This window comes from Camarhynchus parvulus, chromosome 11, assembly GCF_901933205.1.
Source record: "Camarhynchus parvulus chromosome 11, STF_HiC, whole genome shotgun sequence".
Lineage (NCBI taxonomy): Eukaryota > Metazoa > Chordata > Aves > Passeriformes > Thraupidae > Camarhynchus > Camarhynchus parvulus.
The window spans coordinates 19,385,631-19,411,268 of record NC_044581.1 but is presented as its reverse complement, the minus strand read 5'-3'; the positions used below and the strand labels follow the sequence as shown (position 1 = coordinate 19,411,268).

General features: G+C 49.3%; 1 protein-coding gene across 1 annotated transcript in view; it reads right to left on the bottom strand.

The window, feature by feature from the left end:
- The window catches only part of WTIP (WT1 interacting protein), an 83,084-nt gene that overhangs the window by 24,549 nt on the left and 32,897 nt on the right, over positions 1-25,638 (bottom strand). The gene's annotated exons all lie outside the window — the stretch shown is intronic.

The window sequence follows — 25,638 nt, the reverse complement described above, 5'->3', positions numbered from 1 at the left end:
ACTGAGGGAAAATACCATTTCCCCCATTTTTCAGCTGAAAAAAACAAGACACCTATTAGGGAGCTGACTTGCCTAAACTCATAAAGCAGGCAAGCAGCTTGCTCACATGATAATAACTATTACTGGCAATGATTAATAAGATTGACAGGGCTTTTACCTTACAAGAATTTAATTCAGGGACTGTACAATAATTATCTCATAAACAAGAAACAGCAAGTTATCACTCAAACAACCATGGATGCCTATATTGGCTTCTACATTCTGCATTTTAGAAATAAAGGCAGAAGTGTAAATTCCCCTGCCCTCTGGAAGGGTTGAGTAAATGACAGCCTTGAACATGGTCAGACACCACCCTCAGAGTGCCTGGGCATCAAGGGCAAACTGCAGCCAGGGGGGAAGTGCTGGCAACTGCAGCCAGGGGACAGGAATCCCCAGGAGAGGCAGGGCTGGTGCCCCCAGCCCCAGGGCAGCAGGGTGGGTGCAACACCTTGGTGTTGGGAGGTTGGGATGTTGGGAGGTTGGGACATTGGGATGTTGGGATGCTGGGATATTGGAATGTTGGGACATTGGGACGCTGGAATGTTGGGATGTTGGGAGGTTGGGATGTTGGGATGTTGGGATATTGGAATGTTGAGATGTTGGGATGTTGGGACATTGGGATGTTGAGACATTGGGACATTGGGATGTTGGGATGCCTGCCCTGAGCTCCAGGTGCTGGACAAGGGGGCTTCACCTCTCAAGGTCCTGGAGTGACTCGGGGCCCTGCACAGCACCAGCCTGTTGTGTGTAGCTGTAATCTGTTCCTGTCAATTAGGCAGGAATGACGAGTTAAACCCCCCTGATGTTCCTTTGGCCAGCTGAGCCAAGCACCTGGCCAGCCAGGGCAGGTGACATTGCCCTGCCCACTGGCACACGGGCCCTGCTGCTTGGCTTCCCTTTGAGTGACTGTCTAGCCAAGCCTGGTTACTATTTGCTTCCATAATATTGAAACAAAAAAAGTCGAGAGCTTCTGACAGAACTTGATGCAACTTGCTGCCGGCTCATTAGAATGACACCGAGCAGCCCAGGCAGAGTTCAGGGGTGGGGTTTCACAAACCCTGCCCTTGGCTCCTCCTGCTGCATTCCCGCCCTGGCTGCCCTGTCGGACCAGTTTGCAGCAGCAGCAGCAGAGCAGGGCATGCACAGGGGAGCCCCCGGCTGTGGGCAGGCTCCTGGCACCAGCAGCAGCTCTTGGGGGGAAGCTCCTTCTCCCCCGAGTGCTTTCAGCCTTGTTTTCCCAGAGAACACAGAGCTTTTGCACTGCCAGTGACAAACCAGCAACTTCCATTTCCTGACAGCCCCGCCTTGCACCAGGGTGAGGGATTCCACCACCTCAGGTGGGAGGCAGAGACCTCACAAACACCCCAGCAAACATTCACCAGATAATCTAGCAGATAATAAATGAAAGCTAGAAATGACTCTATCCCAAGGCCTGATCACAACTGGTGATTGCAACCAACATGACAAACAGCCAAAAGAATGCAGGTTTGTGGAACTCTTAAATAAAAATTAAAGCAGAACTCTCTCTAAGTGTTTAACAGTGGTTTGGACATTTAACCAGTTTATAAGTCTCTGTTATTTAAATGTATCAATTACTTCCTGCACAATTTTTATCTCCTACATGTCATAAATGAAAAGGAAGGAATGGGAGAGCTGCTCCTTTATCAAAGGAACAACTCAAAGACAGCTTGCAAAAGGAAAAATGACCCCCAGTTGACACAGGCTGTCCACAAGTATTCTCCCCAGTCTCCACCACGCTTTGCTGGGTGGTGAAAGCACACTAGCCAGGAAGCCAAGACAGAGTAAAAACTTTTCTCCAATGCTGTTTCAAATGCTGCTCCAGGACTCCATGGAACAAAATGTGAATGAGCCCAGGTTTTACAGTCCTGGGCCCAGCAGAGCACTGGAAGCGTCCTGCCCCCTCCCCTCTAGGCTGGAAAGCATCCTCTGAGCCCTCCCTGCTGCTGCTGGCCCTGGGTATTTGCCTGTGGGGAGGTCAGTTTATCAATCACAGCCTGCAGTGGGAGATCTCCTGTCTCGCACAGGATGGATGCAACCGGATCAGGGGCTGACCCCCCCGGCCCTGTAAAACAGGAGATAGGAATGTCTCACTGTCACAGCAGGGTTATTAGACCTAATTACTGTTTGCAGCATGCTTTGAAGTTGAAAAGTGCCAAGCATTATTATAATATTTTAAGTACTTTGATGATTGAAAACACACAAGCCTTTGGTAACCATGATTTAGTAGCACTGTGGAGTAAGCAAGTTCATGTGAGAAGTTGCATTGTCTCCGTGCCTGATGCTGCTCAAACACAAACAGCTCCCCTCTGACATCATGGGAATGCTGCAGCCCCAGCCCTGCCTCCCAGATAATGCCTGCTGCATCCCAGAGATTACAGCGTGCTGAAAAACCCACAGCACAGCACCCCTCACCTCCAGCACCCCCAACAGCCATGAGCCTCTTTAACTTCGTGTGGGAAAGCCTCAGTGTTAGAGGGGACAAAGAGTGGAGTGACTAATAATGTCCTGTTATTTCTAATGTCCCAGCTGTGTGGAACAAGGACACTATTTTAATCATAAAATGTAATTAAACCTTCCCATATGGAGTGCAATCCAAGAGTTCAGTGGTAGGTATCAGTGCTAAAGATAGGAAATGCATTAAAGCAGAGCTAATTAACAGTCTGAACAGCCCAAGTTAACGCTGTGGAATATCACTTCAGAGGCTGCCACTCCTGTTGGCTGGGGCCATGGCTGTGCAGCACAGAAGAGGTGCAGGCAGCTGCAGGACCAGGCAGGGTGGCTGTCCCTGCCCTGCACAGCTCCTGGGCCCTGCCAGAGCCCCCAGCATGGCCATGCCCTGCTCCTGCTGGCCAAGGGGCACCCAGCAGCTCCTGACTTGTCTCACAGCAGCAAAACAGATTCACAGCATCCTTCTTTAACAGCTCCTTCTAGAGAAAAAAAACAAAAATCATCTCACATTGCTTCTCTCCTTGAGACTGTTCCTCCTTCCTGCTCGATGAACTGTCAGTGCTAAGGCTGATGGGGACATGCAGTGAGATCTCTGTGCTCTGGGAGCTCTGGCCCATGACTTGCTCAGCTTCCTGAGCGTGGCAGCCCGAGCTCTTCATGCCTGGCTGACCACAGAACTGTGCCTGTTTTAGTTAGCAATATTAAACATGGACCTAATTGCTTGTTAACTGCTTCAGATGCCATCTCTGCAGTGACTGATGTGACACCAGCACCAGGACTTGTCTCATCCCAGTACCTCAAGTGACAGTCTCCCAAAGCTTCAGACTACAGTGGTGTGTAAACACACACACGGGATTAATGCACAACATTTGCTCAAATATTTCCCAGCTACCTTAACAGCGAAGGAAAACTCCCATGTACTGCCCAAAGCCCCGTGCAAGTGGAATGAGACCCAAGGTGGCTCGAGCTGAGCAAATGCTTCTGCCTGCCCAGTGCCCACCTTGCCAGGCTCTACTGTCCCTGCTCAGTCAAATGGGAACTTTTATCAGGCCAAACCTGGCTTGTGTTTTGCAAAATGCCCTGGCTCCTGGTCTGGGGCTGTGTGATTCCGAGCTGGTCTGTGGTGCACCATGGGCTGCCCACACTCCCAAAGGCACTTTCCCAGCCCAGGGTCCTCCTGCCCACAGCAGCATCACCATGGGCACCCCTGCCCACCAATCCCTGGCACACCTGCAGCAATGACTGTCCCTCTCCTCTGTGTGACACCCCTGATGATGAGGAACTGGGATACACAGAACTCAAGAGCTGAAGGGCAAGTGGAACCTCCAGAACCCAAACCAGTTCTCCACAAACCTCTAGGCTGGAGAGCTACTATTTCTGAATAGTGGAAGCTAAATTTTAAGTCACCAGATGAGCCCAGGAGCTGAAACTTCAAGAGAAATACCAAGTTTTACAAAAAAATAAATAATTGAAAACTTTAAGTAATAACAAGCCACCCCTGCTACCTCCTCTGCCCAGGCACCTCTGGCTAAAACAGGAGCAGAATTTCCCCCAGGAGAGTTGTTTCCTTTTCAGCAGTAGAGGAGGTTTGCCTGCCTAGGAATTGAAGATGTGCCAGAAGAAAACAAAAGCTTCTAATACTTTTTCTTTATTTGTTGCCATTCCTCCTTTACTCACATGTGAGTTTGGGCCTGCAGTTCCCTATCCCTCCCTTGCACAGAGCTTTCCTTCCACAGGGCTTCTGCCACTCCACCCACTGTGAGAAGGGCAAACCGAGGCTGCTTTAGCCTCTCAATTACTGTTAATTAAATTTTTCTCCTCGGGCTCCTGCAGTGGGCTCACACAAAGCCACGGAGCACAAGCTCTCGGTGCCGGGGTCCCGTGATGGAGCTGCCACCCCAGCCAGGGTGCCAGGAGGGGACTGAGCTCCAGCCCAGCCCCTGGCCTTGGAGGAATTTCCATCCCCCACTGCCACGGCCCCCTCCCCTCCTCATAATGCTCAGGCTTTGTGAAAGAAGGGGTGAATTTCTAGGGTTTTCAGGGGTTTTAAGATAGGGGAAGAAAAAAAAAAATCAATGCCAAATTCCTTTGAATAGAAGATACTGCATGTTGGCAGAAGCCACTTTTCACAGACTCCAGCCGTTTGAAATCTGAAACACTAAAAGTGGCTACTGTGGATGTGCTGTATTCTTCTTTTCAAAGCAATCTGGCACACAGTTTTGCTCCCCTGTTCCAGGACCCAATCCTGCATTCCTTTCACGCTCAGACTCCCATTGACTTTAAGGAATGCAGGATTGGATCCTAAATGTGTGCTTTACTCACACAATAGCTCCTCATGGTTACGATCTATTGAGAAAGGCACACTTTAAAAACCATTTGGAATTGCAGGCTCATCCACCAGGCCAGAATGCCTGTAAAGATCTCCCATTATTTCAGGAAAAATGCTCAGTGTCTGGACTGCACACACACACACACTCACACGTTTTCCTGGTTTCAAGCTGCAGGCGCAGCTTAGCTTGAGATGCATCAAAATATTTTGAGCGCTGACCTGATAGCTCCTAAAGAAACCACGTGTAATTTTAGGTTTTTAAAAAAAGCAAAACTCCAGGGAAAGAAAAAAAAAAAAGCCACGAAAGCAAACGTGTAAGCAGCTGAATCTTAAGGTCGGTTTTTCAGAGAACTTTTGTAAAAGCCTCCAAAGATCTGCACTGGCTAAGACAAAACAGAGCCTTGCACTGCTATTTTTGAGGATGCTGTATATTGAGTTACAAGGCTATTACGATGCAAATCTCAAATGCACAAGCTTTTTACTCGGCCATAAACACAAAACAGTATACATTGTCCTTTCAGAAGAAAAGGTTTGCTGCTAAAATAGCAGAAGCCCTACGTAAATAACCAACATTCTTTCTGCCTGAGGTCACTGACTTGGCCTATTCAATTCCAGGCTAGTCTGGGATTTGACAATCTAAGCAGGGGAGAGGCCCTTTCCTTTTTTTCAAAAGAATGCTGGGATTTTATTTGAAATTTAAACTCTTGCAAACAAAAGGTGGCATCGTATGTTGGAGGCCTATGAAGGTGGAGTACAGGATGTGTATTGTTTTCTCCCTTTACATAGGTTCTTTCAGGAAAGAGCATTCAGACTCTGTGAACAAATTCTAATAAAATATTATCATCAGGTAGGCAGACATTGCAAGATATGAACACTTTAAAGAGATTAGGAGATTCGACTTCCAAGAAATATTGTTGCAGAAAAGACATAAAAATTGTTTAAAACTACAGCTTAAATTTTAATTTAAAATAAATTATTTTCAAATTAATAATTGGAAACCATTCTCTATACCAATTCATATTTATAAACCAAAACTGAGCTTTTCAGTGTGAATTACCCGTGGCTACAGAGTCAGCATTCATTCTCCCTCTCCACCTCGTGGCTCTGCCCTGGGAGGCAGATGGTAGTTCACTATTTTTCCTCCCAATTATCAGTGCCCAGCCCTCACTTGGACTCTCACAAAAGCACACTCTGGTGCCATACAATTATCCTCCATCTCCCTCTGGGCTGTTCTCCAGGCTGTGCTGTGCCTCTGGCCCTCTGGCTGCGCCTGCTGGGCTCACAGCTGTGCCCCAGCCCATAAACACAGCACCCATCACTGACCTGTCTGCAGCCCGAGGGAAACTCCACACTCTGCTCTGCAGTTTACCTCAACCTGCCACCATGTCCAAGTGAAAAAACTTCATTCTCTTCTCTGGGAATTTGGCCCGTGGCAGCCTGGCATGGTAAGGAACAGCTCTGTGCCGGGTAGGGGCTCCTCTGATGCATCCAGCCCTGCATCCAACCCTGCATCCCTTCAACCCTGCATCGAACCCTGCATCCAACCCTGCATCCCTTCAACCCTGCATCCAGCCCTGCATCCCTGCACTTCACATCTGCCGAGACTCAGCCCAGCACAGCTCCCAGTGGCTGCATCGACCCTGCACGCACTTCACATCTGAGCTGTGCCGGGCACAGCTCCCAGTGGCTGCTGGACACACAGGGCACACTGAGCTGTGCTGGGCACACACTGAGCTGTGCAGGGCACACTCTGAGCTGTGCAGGGCACACTGAGCTGTGCAGGGCACACACTGGGCTGTGCAGGGCACACTCTGAGCTGTGCAGGGCACACACTGAGCTGTGCAGGGCACACTGAGCTGTGCAGGGCACACTGGGCTGTGCAGGGCACACTGGGCTGTGCAGGGCACACTGGGCTGTGCTGGGCACACACTGGGTTGTGCTGGGCACACACTGGGCTGTGCAGGGCACACACTGAGCTGTGCAGGGCACACTGAGCTGTGCAGGGCACACACTGGGCTGTGCAGGGCACACTGAGCTGTGCAGGGCACACACTGAGCTGTGCAGGGCACACTGAGCTGTGCAGGGCACACTGGGCTGTGCTGGGCACACACTGAGCTGTGCTGGGCACACACTGGGCTGTGCAGGGCACACACTGAGCAGTGCAGGGCACACACTGGGCTGTGCAGGGCACACTGGGCTGTGCAGGGCACACACTGGGCTGTGCAGGGCACACACTGAGCTGTGCAGGGCACACTCTGAGCTGTGCTGGGCACACACTGAGCTGTGCTGGGCACACACTGAGCAGTGCAGGGCACACACTGGGCTGTGCAGGGCACACTGGGCTGTGCAGGGCACACACTGAGCAGTGCAGGGCACACACTGGGTTGTGCAGGGCACACACTGAGCTGTGCAGGGCACACTGGGCTGTGCTGGGCACACTGGGCTGTGCAGGGCACACACTGAGCTGTGCAGGGCACACACTGGGCTGTGCTGGGCACACACTGGGCTGTGCAGGGCACACACTGGGCTGTGCAGGGCACACACTGGGCTGTGCAGGGCACACTGAGCTGTGCAGGGCACACTGGGCTGTGCAGGGCACACACTGGGCTGTGCAGGGTACACTGGGTTGTGCAGGGCACACTGGGCTGTGCAGGGCACACACTGGGCTGTGCAGGGCACACACTGGGCTGTGCAGGGCACACTGGGCTGTGCAGGGCACACACTGGGCTGTGCTGGGCACACACTGAGCTGTGCAGGGCACACTGGGCTGTGCAGGGCACACACTGAGCAGTGCAGGGCACACACTGAGCAGTGCAGGGCACACACTGAGCTGTGCAGGGCACACTGGGCTGTGCAGGGCACACTGGGCTGTGCAGGGCACACTGGGCTGTGCAGGACACATTTCTGAGCTATGGAGGGCACATTTCTGCCCCAACCTTGCTGCCTGCCTGCAGCTGTCAGCCTCCAGCAGGATTATGTGGATAGATAGCCAATATCTTTTGTTACCTTGCAGGAAAACCCCACCTTTCTTGGCAGGGTATCCACAATCTCCGTGCCATGTTTACTCTAGTGTGGAATTCTCTCTTCCCTTCTGTCTCCTCCTACTCTTGGGTCAGGTTATTTAACTGAAAGGTTGCTTAAAGCTGCAGGGACAAGAAGCTCTCTGACCTCTGGCACTCTGGCAAGACGTTCCTGTGCACACTGTATTATAAACTTAGCAGATACTTTCAAGTTTCCATATAATTTGCTAAAGTTTAAATTGGCAGATGTTTCCTTTCTCTCCCACTTACATATTTATTCTATCCCATACCACCCATCAATTTCAGGGTTAACACATAAATTATTTCCACAGAGCTCTAACAGAAGAACTAATGCTGAAAAAGGTTTTGCAAAAACATAAGCAAGTATATATTTAAAATCAGAAATACAACTGCCTGCATTGATCTCACAGCTACTTTGGGTCTATATATTAACATATGTCTTAAAATATATTACTTAACAAGCCAGCAAGTGGCAACACAAGAAAATGTAAAATAAAGCTCCAAGTGTACTTCAATTTAATGTTTTTTCCCCCAGGGCTGGGTTTACAATCACAAAAAAAACCCCAAAAAAACCCCTACCAAACCATGAGAGGCCTCCCCAGCGCTCAACAAGCTGTGAGGGCAGGGGGTGTAGCTCTTCCCCCAAGGTAGTTTCCACTGTGGGAAGCTTTCACCATTCCATCACAGCCTCTTGTTCGTTATCAGCAAAGAATTCCAGATTTCCAGCTGCTGCCTGTAAGCCGGGACTTAAAAGAGTACTTGTGTTATCACACTGTCCCAGGGTCCCAGTGCCAGCCCACTCCAGGGCACAGTAAATCCATCCCCAAGGTGCAGCCCACTCCTGCCCAAGCCCTCCAGGCAGGGCAGAGCCTTCAGCCTCCAGCAGGAACCACCAGGATGGCAGCAACAAGGATCCCTCTGTCCTGGCATCCAGGTCTGGCCAGGAGTGGAATTCATTGGGAAGGAGCAAACAGGGCTCACACAGCTGCAGTGTTCCCAGGAATCACCTCTGAGCCTCCAGCAGCACTTAAGGCCCTCCTGCACCACAGGTTGCATCATAACTATTATGTTTGATAGCCTCACTGGGCCAATTCTTCTCAAATTTGTCTAATTTCTCTATGAGATCATTTATATTTTTGGCCTCTAAGCAGTCCCTGTGGCAGAGTCCCACCATTTCACTGTGCATTGTAGGAACTGTTCCCTTTTTTTGTTCTGAACCTCTGCTGATCTCAAGCTTCTGTTGCATCCTAGAGAACACAGCAGCCTCTGCAGTCATCACCACCAGGCTACAGAGCTCTGTAACTCATAGTCTGAAACTTCAGCTGCACCTGGGTATGAACGGGATGCACATCTCCAGCACAAGTGGTGTTTTTACCTAGCAGCATCCTGAGACTCTGCTCAGGTCCTCCTTGTACACACACATGGAACTGAGTCCCCAAATCAAAGTTCACACTGTGGGATCTCCCTGAGGGAAACAGGAATCTCCCAAGCTCTGCACTGCCCCAAGGTCCTGAGCAGCCTTAGTGAGGGGTGAGCTGCTGAGAAACACAACGGGAGGCAATTCCTATACATCCAAAAGAAGATGCTACTGTATTCCAGTAAGATTAAAGGAAGAAAAGAAGGAAGAAGAAAAAAAGGATGTTTGGTCCTCAGTGACATGTGGACATTGGGAGCAGGGCAAGAGCCCAGTGGAGGCTCCACCTGACAGCCAGCAAACGCTGGGGGAGGTTGTTGGACTGAGGGTACTGCAGACCCCTCACCATTGCTACCAGGCTCTTTCCTGAAAGTCATTATTCTCCATTCAAGTTCAGCCTCAATTAAAGTCCCAGCTTAGCCAGCCTCTGGAGCAGATGAAGAGAAATCTGAGCAAGAGCTGGAAGAGCAGGCAGGCTGCTGAATGTCATCTTCACGTGGAGTGAGCTGCAGCATGGCCTCTCCTAGCATACAATAAAGTATGTTCAACAAAAGGAGTGGACACAGCCCAGTCCTGTGGCAGCATGCAGAGAGCCTCAAGGGAGATGAGCAATTTCCCTAAACCCTCTCCTGTGCTGTCTCACAACAAGAACGGATTTGCAGAGGCAGCACCGGGTGAGTCAGCACCAGCCCAGCAGCATCAGAGGCGCTGCTGCTGCTCCTCCAGAGCCAGCAGGGCTGGGCTGAGCCATGGCCAGGAGCTCAGCCAGCACCAACAGCACCCCGTGCTGCTGACACCAACTCACAGTGCTCAGTTCCCTTCCCTTGAGACAAATCTTTGCAAGAAAGTGAGATTGTTAAGAGCCACAGTGCCTAGAAATTACATCTCAAGCAAAGCTGTAACCCTTTTCTTCATGGGACAATGGAAGAATTTGCCAGAGAGTGGTCCTTGGGTCCAGAAGCACAAAGAAAACTTGGAGAGGATAGTACACAGTGGGGAAAAAAAAAGTTCAGAATGACAAAGTATTAAAGCATCTGCTAGGTTTGAAGGACATTCTTTGGGTTTAGATTATTTAGCTGTAAATTTGTAAGACCTGCACAGAGAACAACTCTCCTGTTGCCCACACTGGTGAACAATTACACTGATGTTAATATTGTTACTTCAGATTTATCCTGGGAAACTTGGAACAAAACCTCATTAGGCCCATAGATATGTGTTCTAGACAATATCCCAGTATTCTTTGCTATAAACAAAACAAAACTGAAAATCATAGCTGTACTCAATTACTGAAATGGACTGGGGTTTGCCCAGCCAATTTGAAATCTAATCAAAGATCAGCCCTCCTTGGGTTTTTGTGCTGGACTGACCACAGCTTCCTGCAACAGGTCACATTAGTACTAAACCACAAGCAGCTCCCAAGGCAGAGGGCTGAATAGGTACAGCTCCTGACAGTACACTCACTTCTTTTGGCACTCAGGTACAATAAGGATATTGTTCCTTTAATGCTTAGCTTTCCTTTTAAGAAGTATGTGAGATTTCAGCCAATTCTCCACAACGATTAGTTCAGGATGAATGTACTTAACTCAGGATTCAGCTGGAAAGAGCCCAAGTAGATGCAATCAATTTTCTGCTAAATCCACTTCCTTCCTCTCTTCTCTACCCAGCATGAGACATCTCTCCACTACAGCCACTGGTGACTGAGACACTGCAAACCCCTGCCTTCAGCCATGCTCCTATCAAAGCTGGTTACTCCCTCTGGTTTCCCCTGGTTTTTGGGTTTTGCATATCCTGTTCACTTGCCCAATATTTGGGCTAGGGGGAAAAGGTTCTAGAAGAAAATATGAAGAAGGAGCTATACAGCAAACCACAAACATCAAATGCTTCCGTGACCCCAAAGCTCATCACTCACAACTGCACAGGATCAGCTGCAGAACTGCACTGATAAAGGACTTTCCCCTTTGTGCAAATTTTGAAACCTCCTCGAGGTTTCAACGTGCAATCTGGCAGCTTCTGTGCTGCCATCTCTCTATGTGAACCAAATTATCTTCACCACCATCACCCAAAGCCCAGAGCACTCCAGAGAGAGCAGCCACGGGCCCCTGTCCATGAGCCAGGCTCACACAGCAGGGCCTGAACAGCACACTGGAACAACAGGCATGATTTGCTACTTGAATCTAAACAGGGTAATAAAAAACAACATCCCTTCAAAAACAAGGCTTAGAAAACATGATCTATCTCTGGCTCTCACCTACATATTTTCTTAAGAGATTAAGTAGATGATTTCCAGCCTTATTTTCCCAAGTGCACACATTCTGCTTTGTTAAATAACTCATGGAATCAGCAGAACAAGTTCTGGTGGCTGTTGTGTTCTTTAGGCTTTCTTCCCCTAGTCCAAGGGACTTCCCCTAGTGCTCCTCTGCCAGTAAAAGATGTTTGCACATGCATTCCAATACACGTACATTTATATATTTATAAATTATTTACATCCACATGTGAAGTATTTCCTTCCTGCACCCTAAAGGATGATCTTGAACACTTGTCTGGGGAGCCTGCACCCCACTTTGGAGACTGCTGCTCTAGAGACCACTGCACTGTTAATACTGATTCAGCAAATTGTTTCCATGGGTCTGAATTTACACTGCTGTGGTTCCTAAGGTCAGTAATCCACTGACTCACTCAATAAATTATTTGCATTACTTCCAGGAAAAATTTTGCAGGCAGTGCAGTTGGAAGAGCAGCAGTGCAGAGTACCCAGGCAGCCAGGGGAGTTGTGTGACTGAGGCCCTGTGATTATATCGAATTTAATGTCAGGACATGGCACACTTGTGTTTTAGAGCACACTGACAGACAACTGCTGAGATGTAACACTGAGTAATCAAAAACGACTGCTAAAAGATTGTTTTTAAATATGCACTAAATTGGACACCTTCCACTCTGCACAGGCACAGCCAGAAGAGCTGGAAGGTGTTGGTGGCTGTGTGCTGGCAGTCACCACACCAGCAGAGCCAGCCCTGCTGGCTGGACTCAGAGCTGCTGCTCAGGCTACTCCTTTTTACAGCTCTTACACTTTCAAAGTGCCTCTCCTCCAGTTCCCTGCCTGTTCCTTGCCTGGCTCATCATTCACTTTTACTACCCCTACTTCAAACACAGTGTGAGTTCACTGGCGTTTGGTAAACAAAGAGTTAATGCTGGAAGGGTTTAGGGAAGAAAAAATCAGCTTGAGGGCTGGTGGAGAGGAGGAGAAAGCACCAAGCCCATGGGGGCATCCCAAGCAGGGAGCACTGCTGGAGGCCCTTTCCCAGCCTGGCCCAGGCTGTGCTGCAGGAGCAGCAGGAATGGATGGCAGGGCCAGGGAAGGGCCCAGGGATGGATGGCAGGGCCAGGGAAGGGCCCAGGGATGGATGGCAGGGCCAGGGAAGGGGCACAGGGGGCAGCAGGGATGGATGGCAGGGCCAGGGAAGGGCCCAGGGAGCAGCAGGGATGGATGGCAGGGCCAGGGAAGGGGCCCAGGGAGCAGCAGGGATGGATGGCAGGGCCAGGGAAGGGCACTGAGAGCAGCAGGGATGGATGGCAGGGCCAGGGAAGGGCCCAGGGAGCAGCAGGGATGGATGGCAGGGCCAGGGAAGGGCCCAGGGAGCAGCAGGGATTGATGGCAGGGCCAGGGAAGGGCACTGAGAGCAGCAGGGATGGATGGCAGGGCCAGGGAAGGGCCCAGGGATGGATGGCAGGGCCAGGGAAGGGCCCAGGGAGCAGCAGGAATGGATGGCAGGGCCAGGGCCGGGGCTGAGCCACAGGCAGAAGCAGTAACAGGACGTCAGGAGGTGCACAGGGCCCTGAACAGGAAGGGGAAGGCACACAGGGTTTGTGCACGCATCAAAGGAGCCTGTGAACATGACAAGAGCAGGACAGTGCCCAAAGCAGCGAGGGACCCCATCACCAAGCACCCAGCACTGCTGTGCCACCAGCACCCCACGGCATGAACGGGCACAGGAGAGGCAAGGTCTCTGCCAGATTTGAAGCCTGTTCCTCCAGGCCTGCCCCCAGCACCACAAGGCAGAAAGCGCTCATGGGGGATTTGGGGATGGCTTTGCAGGGCCCCAGTTACTTCAAAAGCAATGGAGTTTACCTTGGGGTTTTTAACCCCATTGAAGAGGCCATGATGGTTGACAGCCTCCAGGCACCCTCCTGCCCCAAAGTGCCTCTCCCAAACGGCACGAGGGGACCAGAGCACTTGAGAAACCACTGGGCAGAAGATGCTTTGAGAGGATGAGCAACATTTCCTGCCCCACAGGCCTCTCCAGTCATGTCACACACAAGCACAAAACCACACTGAAGCCACATCTTCACCCGTCACTTGGCTTTGCAGGACATGGGACAGACTGAAATGCTCTTTGCCACCTTGGTGTAAAGGGTGGGTTATTCATTGCCCTGGAATAGCCATTGTGTGGGTGAAATGCTGAAGCCCTGAGCACCCAGCACCCCAAATCAATGGTACAGGTTACTCTGGCCCATGACCACAGGACACAACCTGTTCTCAAGTCCCCAGCATCCATGAGAAAGGGAGTGAGAGGCCAAAGTGTCCAGCCAACACTCAGCACCATTTCCAGAGGAACCTCAACACCATTCCCTCCCTCCTCACTCCTTGCCTGCCCTGAGCCTGCAGGGATGTTTGGGAGAGGCAAGAAACACAGAACCACGCCTGAAGTTACTGCCCTCCTGCTCTCTCCATGCTTGAAGAAAACAATCCTCATTAATTTGAAGCCAGGAGAGCAGGTGAGACCCCACAAGAGGGTGGGTCAGCAACAGGGGCTGTGCAGGGGACAGCCCAGCCCCAAGAGCACAGCTCACAATCTCTGCTCCATCAGACACCAGTCCTGGGGCTGCCACAGGGAGCCCTGGTCCCTGTAAAGGGAGGAGCACTGGGTCTGGATGGATGGACACTGACCACTGGCGAGGCACAGCAGGGTTTGCTTCAGGTTTCCTTTCAGAAAGCATTTACTGTACCTAACTCAGGACTGCGGGATCAAGTTTGCAAGCGTGGCAGTTGCCTATTTTTACTTGTGTCAGCTCAGTGCAGGGCATCCACGTGGAGGGCTCATGCTGGTGAAATAACAGGAATTTCACAAAAAAAAAAGTAAAATAATTCCTTACTGTTTCTGACATGGTGTTCACAATCAAAGCCATATTGCAAAATTACATGGCTTTTATACAGCTACAGGGAAGAGACTCACGTGGGGCAAACCCCAGGATTACTGTGAGTGTGATGGGAGCAAACTCCTGCTGCCCAGCTCAGAGCTCCCACTGCCCTCCATGAACTCTGACTACCCTACACTAACTGAAACTGGATTTGGCCATGAGTGATGATAAATCTAGAAAGTCCCAGAAGTTTTGCTCAAAGTCAGGATTCAGGAAATGAGATATTTATTGGAAGCAAGGGAGACAAATAGCTTTCTGGCCAAGATTGAATTTACTGAGTTTCTTCCTGTTCTGTGTTTCAAGGGAGTGAGGCAGCGAGGGGTGGCTGGAAACAAGAGCTCTTCATTACCTGGGTTAAAATGAACTAAAATTTTCTGAGAAGTCCAAGGAGAGGAGAAAACAACCCCTGCTGGTAAATAACTTTGACCTGTAGAAGTGAATTTACCAGAACCAAGCTGGTCAGTAAGTTTATAGGCAGGCAAAGCATTCAGGTCATGTCAAATACCAGGGGTTACCAAAGCACTTTCCTTGGTGCCCAGGGCCAGCCCACTGCTGCTATAATGGCCCAATCCTCCTGAGTCCTCTCATTTAAATGAGAAAAATTTATGGTTGTTTATGTAGGCTTCATGCCAAGCCTGTTTCTCTGATAAGTTTCTCTGGTGCATTTGTGTCTCACATCCGATTTAGAGTCCTCTGAATACTGGAGACAGCATTCCTTGGATACTGAAAATAAATTAAAAACACAACATTGGGCTTGGACAGAGGAATGGGAACGCTTTTGACGTGGCCCAGGCACTCAGGGCTCTTGGGAGCAGTGCTGGGAAAGCAGGCTTTTTAAAATCTTGCATTAGTCCATTTATTTAATGATATATAATCCTCAAACTGGTCCCCCATAAACTGTAAATATGCATTATTTGAGCAAGTAATTAGTTTCAGTAGCATGCAGTAGCAGCTGTATGGTTTGGCTGCCAGACACTGCAAGTGTTTTCTCCAGCAAATGCATCTATTTGTGATATAACAATAATTACTGAAAGGTTTACAAAGCTTCTCCCTTCTCCAGTGCTTTGACCTCAGGATCTCCATAGAATCTCAACACATTGAAAGCAGCAGAGCATCACCCAGAGGAGGGACGTGAGCAGGATTATGCCCACAGGGGCCAAGCCAGACAGAAAGTGATCTGTCCAAGGGCATAAGGAACCCTTAGCAAGTGAGCAAAATCCTGTCCCCTGCCTCTCTGGGCTGATCCACCCCTTGGTGACCACCAACCTACCAATCCTCTCAGCTAAGAATTTTTCCTCTGTCGTTTGCCAATATCCTCTGCCAGAAGAAAGCCTCAAACACAGAGTGCTGAAGTCTGCTGCAACTGCATATTTTGTAAGTGTGAAGACAAACTTTAGCAAAAAAAAAAAAGAAAAAAAGAAATCTTTGTTTTGTTTTGTACATGGCAAGATTCTTATGGGAAAGAGTTTTCTAGACCCACAAGAAGTCAAAGCATCCTTAAGGTGAAGAGTGGCAGTGGAAACCATTGATCTGTAAAATGACTTTGCAAGGTAAAACCCAGGCTGCTTTCTGGTGAGAACTTTAATGTGTTTCCAGGCCATACAGACAATTCTCCCTGGAAATAAGCAGTTAACAAGAATTAAGGATGAGATTGGAGCCCAGCCTGGACAGGGGGCATGGCTGAGGAGCAAAGGCAGAGCCGCCCTGTCAGACAGCACGGGAAGTGAAGGCAACAGAAGCAGCAAATACCAGATTTCCTATCGTGCTGTGTCCTCTGCCAAGAGCTCCAGTCCTCCTTAGGCTGGGCAGAGCTGGACTGAGAGCTGGCCTGGCAGGAGGGGAGAGGTCCTGTCCCTGCACTGCCACCAGGGAATGACAGCAGCAAGGCCAAGACTAGAAACAGCAGGAAAACATGTAACAGGAATAAGAACAGAAAACTATTCTGAAGTTTGGAAAAACAGGTTTGCTGGTGAGGAAGGACAGACTGAAGTCTCCATGGCTGCAAAGTGGTATAATCCTGACTCCTTGACATGGAGATGATGAGCTCCCAGCAGTCCTTAGACACTGGGAATTCCAGGAAAAGCCAAAGATATGCATAACAAATGGGAAATTACCAGGGTACAGTAAGATTTCAAATAGTGCCAGAGGAGCTCACTATTTTCTGGAGAAAAAGGTACTGACATGAAGTTAAGACCTTACTAAAGTCATCCACTGTGCCTGTTTGAGATGGAAAACAGAAGATGTAAAATAGTAAGAAAGTTTGAATTCTTCAGTAGCAGAGCAGACACATCAGAGCAAATGCAGGCACAAAGAAGAAAAAGATAACACATGGGGAATGGAAAACTTCCCACAAGATGCCTCAGAGACAAAAACTGAAGTTCAATCCTTGCAGCACAGCAGGAACAGAATCAGGTGATGGTGGCCACACTTGGGCCAGTCAGGAGCAGCAATGGTGAGACCAACTCTGGGCAAAGGAAAGGTGCAGGAGAAGATGCAGGTGATACATGGCTTTAGGATGGGCTAAACACACAGGAGCCTGAACGTGTTTATACACATGGACAGGTTTTGTATGAGGATAAAATGCACTGAGACAGGCCCCAGGAAAGAAACCATCAGCTGATTGGGGGCAGGAGAATGGATTCCCTAAGTGCTGAGGGACAAAACCGATTAACTGCCTGTGTGGACATGGAACTGACTTCTTGTTGAAGAACTGATGATGGTCTCTATTACATAAGAAATTATTTCAGAGTTTAGTTTGAATGTTTAGTTTTCAGATGAGTAAAGATGAAGGACACCACCAAAGCATTTTTTGTACTTGGCAAAATATAGAGGGACAACATAGAGGAGAAACAGTTCAACAACTACAGGAAACCAACCCTGTGTTTCTGCTTTAATTCATTCCTTTCTCCGCTTTTTCCTTCCACCTGTTTTTTTGTAACAATTAGAGCTCACAGAACCTGGAAATGGGAAACAGAAACATCTGCTGACAGAGTCAGTGACTTGCCTGTGTCTGTTCTGGATTATCTGGATTTCTTCCCTTTTGAGAGACAAACTCAACAGCAGCCCAAGGGAATCTCTTCCTTTGTAGAAACTGAGGTGTGTTCCAAGAAAACATTTTAAATGGGGAAAGTAAGGAGAAAGTAAGAAAGGTAAAAAAAAGAGCAGAAGGGACAAACACCTGAAAGATATGGGTTTCAGAGAAGACCATTGAGACCTGGATAAAAGATGCCAATAAGGAAATGGGGAAATTTGACCAGATCTTGTTATTCTAGACAATAGGTGACATTTCAGACCCACAAAACTATGCAAAGAAGTGATTAGGTTCTCTGGAGTTTTTACAGAAATAAAAACCAGAGAGTGAAACCTTGTTAATTAGAGCACATTTTTTGTACTTTTTATGTTTTCCAGCCCTTGAAAGGATCACAGGTGCCATCAGTGAATGGTTCCACATTATGAATACAAAAATGTTGTGGAAGGAATACATCTATGGTCAGTCAATGAACACAGAAGAAAGTTTCCATCATGAGTTGCCAGGCAACCTCCACCCATTAAAAGCCATATATTCCGTGCTGGAATCATTAATAGCAGAATGCAATTACAGCCCCTCAAGGAAACAAGGAGACAGAGACAAACCACCAGCCAGTTATTGATCACATGCCCTCTGATCATCAGAAATAGAGCAGCACTTCCCAGTTCCCTGTCAGCCAGGCACTGATCCCACCACCCTTCCCTGGGGCTGAGCCTCCAGCTCCCACTGCTGCTAAAGAGAAGAGCGGCACTGTACCAAGACACACACTCCCCCAACCAAAAAAAGCTTTAAGCACATGCATCTTCAATATCTGGGACATCCCCATGGAAGTGAAGCAATCAGATGAGCCACCCCTCAAAAACCAGGTTCCCTCCAGAGCTGAACTAAATTTAAATTAGTCACAGAATTGAAAACATCTCATGACATAATATTTACAGCATAGTCTGTAGAAGGGACCCAGCAATGGAGTGCTTTATTTCCAGCCCAGCACAAAGATCAGTGTCCAGCTGGGCCAGAGCTACCTGGGACAACAGACAGCAATACAGAGAAATACAAAATGCCTCCTAAAATGTAAAACTCAACTACATAAATTTTAAATAAAGGAGAGTTTCTTGTGTCTATCCCATCTCAAACATTTTTGATAACCCTTTTCCCTCCCATTGTTTTTGTTCTAAAGCTGGGATATTATCAGACTAACCACAGAACAAGATAAACATTTTTCTAGCAATCAGTACCCAAAGGTACTTGGGCTCTTACATGGGCTGGTATCCTAGTTTGACTTTAAATTCAAAATTAAGATTATATTCCTTTGCTAAGACACAGTCGTGGCTCAAAGTCTTGCATAGGGGAGCCCAAACCATGTGAAGCCAGCTGCCCTCTCTGCCATCCACTGCCTCTTCACACCTCCCTGTCCTGAGCTCTGCACTGGGGATGGGCTGCAGACACTCTGGGAATGGCTTTATCCATCTGTCCTGATGGGAAGTGTGGGGCTGAGCACAGGCTGGAACTGATCCCAGAGATGCAGAGTGACTCAGGCAGAGCTCTGCCCTCCTGCAGCAGCAGCAGGAGCTGTCTCAGTGACACCAGTGTGTGCCCCAGGCACAGCCAGGGCACAGACACCACACCCAACCTCCCACCTCTGCACAGCACTCAGCTCTTCCTGGGAATCCCAACTCCAAATTCCTGCCCCATGCACAACAGCCCTGCTGCCAGCTCCAGTCACAGCCTGGAAACCACCAAACACCCAGGTGGCCCCAGGTTCCATTCTCCAACCACGGGCTGGAGCTGTGGATGAGCAGGGTGTGAACTGAGGGGTGGGGAGGGATGTTCCTCCACACAGCCCTGAGCCCCTCCTCAGCCTGGCCCCTGAGCACCAGCTATTGATTAGCCAGTGCCTCTGGCAGGATCACAGACCAAAAACCCCAATGTCTCAGCCTGCTCCAGTCCAACAACATGTGGCTGAAAATGGCAGGAAAAGCACACAAGGACCCGAGCTACCCAGCAGCCTGGCACTGCACAGCCTGGCACTGCACAGCCTGGCACTGCACAGCCCACGAGCCCCTCTCCCTCCAGGGCTCCTGCTGGGTTTCCCTGATGCCCAGAAGAGTTGCACAAAGTGGCTGCAGAAAGATGAGCAGATTCTGAACCTGCACTAAGTCAGTGAAAAGTCAGCCATGAGGCACCAAGGGTGAGCCACTGACACAAACACACACATGTGTACCACTGTGATTACCAGCTCTAACACTGGTGGACACACACTGTAGAGCTCACTGATTTGACACTGAATTGTGTTTTATTTTATGGGAAAGTCACATTTACAGACAGTTTCATTTGCAGCTACAAAGCAAGCACTGGCAGTGTGCAATTTGGATGCAGCGACTCATGCCAAACTTATAAATACACTGTGGGACGGAACAAATACGAATTGAAAATGAACCTTCCACTGGGAATTTGGGTATTTTAAAAACTCACCAACTGCTGTAAATATACACTGAAGGGACACAGCTTCCTTAAGATGTCCTGTGCCTTACTGCCACCAAGAGCAAACAAAGGTTCAACTTGGGGCAGCAAATACGCAAAAGACCAATTCCAGTGTCACAAGGAACTTCTCTGGGACATGAGCAACTTCCTATTAATAGACATCTACACCCAGGAGCACTGAGTGGCCTCAGACAGAAGTGAAAAGGCAGGTTGTGACTGTGGCCATGAACTGACTCCCTTCTCCCATCAGCTGGGGGCACGGGCTGATTCAGAAGTGCTCCCAATACCCTCAGGGTAATAATAACAATAATAAAAACACTCCCACTGTGGCTGTCCCACTGGGCCTTTGGAACCAGCAGCTCTGTCAGCCCTGCCTGGGATCCCCTCCCAGAGACCTGGATGAGCTTGTGAAGGCTGAACAAAGGCAGCAGCACTGCCCATCATCACCTGAACTGTGACACCTTCACCAGGTGTCCCTCAAAGCTGGAGTGTTGCCTGACCCCTGTGAGTTCTCTGGGCTGGCCAGCAGCCACCAGGTGAGAGCTGCATCCCTTGGGATGCTACAGGTTGCTTTAAGCTTCTGGTTGATCTTGCCATGATTTTCTGTGCCTCAAAACCAGCAGCAAAAGTTCCAGTTAAAGATGAATGGCATGCTCAAGGATTTGCTCCCACAGAGGAGAGCAGAACATGTTCCTGCGTCATGCCCCTCCACCAAAAGCCCAAACATTATCTCCAAAACGGACCCCATTTGGCCAATACACCCACCAGAACATGTTCCTGGGTTTTATGTCAGCTTTGAGAGCAGAGCCTTCCAACCCTTGGCTCTGCAAAGCTCATTCCCTGACCAAAGCTCATTCCCTCACACCCTCTGAGTTACAAACAGCAAACTGATACTCTTCTTTGTAAAGATTCCTCTTACTGTAGTTTCTGCCATCATTGCCTCTGGATTAAACTTTTCAGCCTGAAAAGACACTGTGGATGACTTTATGATCTGCAAACTGAAGGCACCTGGGAAATTCTCTTTTTTAATGAGTATCAACCAGAGTGCATTAATTCCTGCAACTGTTCACCTGCACTTGGATCACACAAGCAGTCTGGCATTACAGCAATTATCCTTCAAGAAATCCTGTCATGCTCTCAAATACTATCAAGAGGAATTAGATGATGAGCTGTTCAGGCAGATATTTTTCAGCTCTTGTCTTCCATAAGCAAAATCTGCAACTGAACTCCTGCCAAAGCCAAGATTTCATACTTAACAGAAGGGACAGATGATGTTGTTGCCTGAATTAATATCTGTTATTTAAAATTCAGCAAAGCAATTTTACATATGACTAATATAACATATTTAAACACATCTAAGTGCTTTGCTGAATCAAGGCTTAGAAGAGATTCTGTTGGTGTCAGGGCTGAGACAGAATCTGCATTTAAAACCCATCCTAACAACCTTCAGTTGTTTCTTCTAAGAGATTGTGAATAAAGATCTACATTGAAATACTTGAAATCAGGAAATCAGATCACTTTGGCTTCTACCTTACCTGAAGAGAATTCTTTGACCTCTGGAAATAAAGCTATCTGAGGAGCATGGCTTTAGGCAGAATGCTGTAGGAGTTCACAGAGATTTGGCAGAAATCTCCTGACAGAGCAAGGATCTGAGATGCTGAACTTGCTCAGTTATGGGAGCAAGGCTCAGGCATCCAGCACCACTGAACACAATGAGAGGCAGAAAAGCAGCACATAAAACATGCCCAATAAGTCATCTACTCCACCTTTCCATTTTAATTCTAATCTCAGCTTACTGCTGAAATCTCCTTTTTGTGAGGAGATCCTGTACAGCTCTGAATCAATAAATTACTGAGGGTTTTTCCCAATATTGCCAGAACCTCAGAAGACAATTAAGAGATTTTCCATCTGAGACATTTTACCAAAAGATCTAGAGGGGACAGAAGTCTCCTGTTTATTTACTGTGCACCTGAAATACTTTCTCATCTTTCCACATCCATGTCCTCAAAGAAGGAACCACCCTTACTGCAGGAGACCCCAAAAAACCCCCATTCCATCCTTACACCTCCACACTGCTGAGGCTGGAGCCCCCACAGATGTGCTCATGACTGAGAGTCTGGTTTTGGGTTTCCTCTTAATTACAAGCAACACAAACCCCCCAGCAATGATGTGATAAGCAATGGTGGTGATGCCTTAGCTTTTAGGTTTTTATATTTTTCAGATTCTGTGCTGCTTTGGTGTGTAACTCTGAGCTTCATATCAGGGCATGGTGAGCTCTGTGCACAGAGCAGGGAGACAAAACAATTCCTGCTCCAGCTGGGCACCAAGGACAAATGATCCAAATCTCAGCCCAAGAGCACAAACCCCGTGGGCTGGAGAGAGAAAAACAAGCAGGGTGGGACTGCAGGGGCTAAAGCTGGAATGGGACAATGAACTGCAAGATGCAAATGGAACAGAGCTGATCAAAGGGAGAGACCCCGAGAGCGCTCGTGCATTTTGGGGCCATTTTGGTTCATCTTGGGTGCAGCCCTGGCTGGGCTCTTGTGCTGCCCAAGGTGGATCCACTGAGGCCTTTTAATAAATCTTCTTTATTCTTTAGCTCTGTCCAGCCTCTGTTCTAGGCCAGCCTTCACAAGGCATCAGTTTCAGTGGGAAGGGACAGCACTGGGAGCTCCTGGGAAGGCTCAGGAAGGCCTGGCCTGGCACACACTGCCCTCTTCAACCAGGACACCCTGACAGATGGCAGCTGGCACTGAAACTGAAGATAAACTCAAAGAAATGCCTAAGAAAGGGCTCTGACTCAGGCAGAATTTCCACTTCTCTGCACAACTGCACTTGTCTTTGCTGAGTTGAAAACATTCCCTGCCAAGTGATGAAATGAGGCCTTGGAGGCTCCATCATTCATTATCACATTTCAGCCTGAGTGGTCTCCAAACCACAACTTTTCCCAAGGGTTTGAAGTATTCTTTTATTTATTTTTTAATTGTAGCTGGTTAAGTATTGAGCCCTTACCTAAATCAGATATCTTTAGGTGAAGAATTATTTTTCTTTGGTTATTGCCTTTTATTTTCTACAACCATTCAGTTGAAAGTAAAACTGAAAACTGCTGGAGATGACATCAGATCATTCTTGTTATTTGAGGGAGAAAAAGACAGACTAAAAAAGGGACAGACAGGCAATCTTGTGCATGTATTCTCACATTTCTAATTTGTGTTGTGATGGCATGGCCAGGTTGCGGTGCTGGGGGCTCTGTGAGAAGCTGCCAGAAGCTTCCCCTGTGTCCAGCAGAGCCAATTCCAGCGGCTCCAGGACAGACCCGGCCCTGGCCAAGGCTGGGCCCCTCAGTGACAGCAGCAGCACCTCTGGGGACACTTGGGAAGGGGAGAGGAAATCCCCCTGGAACTGCAGCTGGCTGAGAGCAGGGAGGATGTGTGAGAGGAGCAGCTCTGCAGAGCCCAGGGCAGGGCAGGAGGGGCAGGAGCTGCTCCAGGGGCTGGAGCTGAGACCCCCCGAGCCCGGGGTGCAGCCAGGGAGAGGCAGCTGAGACCCCCCAGCCCTGGGGAACAGCATGGACCAGAGATCATCCCCTGCAGCCCTGGGCTCAGCATGGACCAGAGATCATCCCCCTGCAGCCCTGGGGAACAGCATGGACCAGAGATCATCCCCTGCAGCCCTGGGGAACAGCATGGACCAGAGATCATCCCCTCAGCCCGGGGAACAGCAGGACCAGAGATATCCCCTGCAGCCCTGGGGAACAGCATGGACCAGAGATCATCCCCTGCAGCCCTGGGCTCAGCATGGACCAGAGATCATCCCCCTGCAGCCCGGGGAACAGCATGGACCAGAGATCATCCCCCTGCAGCCCTGGGCTCAGCATGGACCAGAGATCATCCCCTGCAGCCCTGGGCTCAGCATGGACCAGAGATCATCCCCTGCACCCCTCGGGAACAGCATGGACCAGAGATCATCCCCCTGCAGCCCTGGGCTCAGCATGGACCAGAGATCATCCCCCTGCAGCCCTGGGGAACAGCATGGACCAGAGATCATCCCCTGCAGCCCTGGGGTCAGCATGGACCAGAGATCATCCCCTGCAGCCCTGGGGAACAGCATGGACCAGAGATCATCCCCTGCAGCCCTGGGCTCCAGCATGGAGCAGAGATCATCCCCTGCAGCCCTGGGCTCCAGTATGGATCACAGATCCCCCTGCAGCCCCACACAGGAGCAGGGGGTGCCTGGAGGAGGCTCTGATCCTGGGAACCCCACACTGGAACAGCTCCTGGCAGGACCTGTGGAGAGAGGAGCCCAAGCTGGAACAGCTTTGCTGGCAGGAGCTGTGAGGCCACAGGAGAGCTGGGCTAGAACAGCTCCTGAAGCACTGACTGCACCCATGGAAAGGACCAGGCTGGAGCAGCTCCTGAAGCACTGACTGCACCCATGGAAAGGACCAGACTGGAGCAGCTCCTGAAGCACTGACTGCACCCATGGAGGACCAGGCTGGAGCAGCGAGACTGCACCTGGAGGACAGGCTGCAGTCCTGAAGCACTGACTGCACCCATGGAAAGGACCAGGCTGGAGCAGCTCCTGAAGGACTGCAGCCCATGGGAAGCTCTCAGCCTGCAGAAGCTCAAGGAGCTCACTGTCCCCTGTGGGAGGGACCCCACACTGGAGCACAGAAGATGTGAGGAGCCCTTCCCCTGAGGAGGAAGGAGCAGCAGAGACAGCCTGGGATGAGCTGAGCACAGCCCCCATTCCCCATCCCCCTGCACCACTCAGGGCAGAGGTGGAGAAAGCTGGGAGTAAAGTTAAACCCAGGAAGAAAGGAGGGGTGAGGAGAAGCTGTTTAAAGATTTAGTTTTTATTTGCCATTATCCTACTCTGATTTGGTTGTTAATAGATTTTTTTGAGCTCTCCTTGCCCTTATCCTGACTCACAGCCTTTCCTTATCTCTCCTCTCCCCATCCAGCTGAGGAGGGCAGGGACAGGGTGGCTTTGGTGGGCACCAAAGTCCAGCCATGGCCAACCACCACATAAACACACACAGGAATACAGCACAGACACAGGTTCAGGCAGAGAGAACCCATGGGCTTCTCTGCTCTGCTGTCAAAGGCTCAGCAGAAGCAGCAGTGTGTGCTGTGACCCCTCACCTAACAAAGATCATTAATGATCACCCAATTACCTAAAGCTTAGCTCAACTTAAAACTTTCTCCAAAGGGACATTTGGTCTTAATTTGAAAACAAAAAAGAATAGAGAATCTGCCACTTCTCTTGCTGTTTTGGTCCAGCAGTTAATCATCCTCATTGCAGAAAAACTGTCTTTGATTTCCTATTTGAATTGTGTAATTTCAGCCTCCAGGAAAGATTTCTCTTGTGTTTGTCTCTAGTACATATGAGACCACTTTCTAATGCTGTTCTATGGTTCATGAACTTACAAGCTCCAGCCACATGACCCTCCCACAATTTCAGATACCCAAAATACACTGAGGTCTCATTATTTCTTTCAGCTTTTAATCATCTATTTAAGTTCTTCTGGGCCCTCTCTGGTTACTCTCACCCATCCAAAGGTGGGCTCCAAACCTACAGCTCAGGATTCTCACACAGGTCCCAGCAATGTCACAAAATGAACTCCCTGGTCATAAACTGC